This window comes from Anoplopoma fimbria, unplaced genomic scaffold (genome assembly GCF_027596085.1).
Source record: "Anoplopoma fimbria isolate UVic2021 breed Golden Eagle Sablefish unplaced genomic scaffold, Afim_UVic_2022 Un_contig_3562_pilon_pilon, whole genome shotgun sequence".
Taxonomy (NCBI): domain Eukaryota; kingdom Metazoa; phylum Chordata; class Actinopteri; order Perciformes; family Anoplopomatidae; genus Anoplopoma; species Anoplopoma fimbria.
In genome coordinates, this window is record NW_026547782.1 from 1 (window position 1) to 928 (window position 928).

The window sequence follows — 928 nt, forward strand, 5'->3', positions numbered from 1 at the left end:
TCAAATCAGAATGTACAAAGTGGCTATAAGGATCACAAATGTAGTGCAGTAAAAAGATTAATATTTACTGTTGAAATGTAGAATACGTTAGCATAAAATTGAAAAGAAAATGATCGATGAGCTTAGGAATGATGAAAGCCATCATTTAACTGGATTTGTGTCATTTCTATACCGGCAAGTCATGATCTAGCTATTTCCTTCCCACCCTGTCGGTGTCCACTGAAAAAGCAGCAGCGCCCTCTGCTTTTTGTAAAGAGGAGTGAAAAAGCTTACAGCACCTGGTATTCCCAGGCGGTCTCCCATCCAAGTACTGACCAGGCCCGACCCTGCTTAGCTTCCGAGATCAGACGAGATCGGGCGTGTTCAGGGTGGTATGGCCGTAAGCAAATATTGTGCCTACCAAAGGGCCTTTTAAAGATACTATATCACCACGCTTTGCTCTTTCGTCTATACAGGGAGCGCCTGCAGATTGCCAGACACACTCACAGCTTTTAAATGTCAAATCAGAATGTACAAAGTGGCTATAAGGATCACAAATGTAGTGCAGTAAAAAGATTAATATTTACTGTTGAAATGTAGAATACGTTAGCATAAAATTGAAAAGAAAATGATCGATGAGCTTAGGAATGATGAAAGCCATCATTTAACTGGATTTGTGTCATTTCTATACCGGCAAGTCATGATCTAGCTATTTCCTTCCCACCCTGTCGGTGTCCACTGAAAAAGCAGCAGCGCCCTCTGCTTTTTGTAAAGAGGAGTGAAAAAGCTTACAGCACCTGGTATTCCCAGGCGGTCTCCCATCCAAGTACTGACCAGGCCCGACCCTGCTTAGCTTCCGAGATCAGACGAGATCGGGCGTGTTCAGGGTGGTATGGCCGTAAGCAAATATTGTGCCTACCAAAGGGCCTTTTAAAGATACTATATCACC

The 928-nt window shown here is 43.2% G+C and overlaps 2 non-coding genes across 2 annotated transcripts; both read right to left on the bottom strand.

Moving 5' to 3' along the window:
- Positions 1-266: 266 nt before the first annotated feature.
- LOC129114373 (5S ribosomal RNA) lies at positions 267-385 on the bottom strand. Its single transcript, XR_008532443.1, has one exon. It is a non-coding gene; the product is annotated as a 5S ribosomal RNA (ribosomal RNA).
- A 379-nt stretch (positions 386-764) lies between these two features.
- LOC129114374 (5S ribosomal RNA) lies at positions 765-883 on the bottom strand. The gene has a single exon (XR_008532444.1). It is a non-coding gene; the product is annotated as a 5S ribosomal RNA (ribosomal RNA).
- Positions 884-928: the final 45 nt, after the last annotated feature.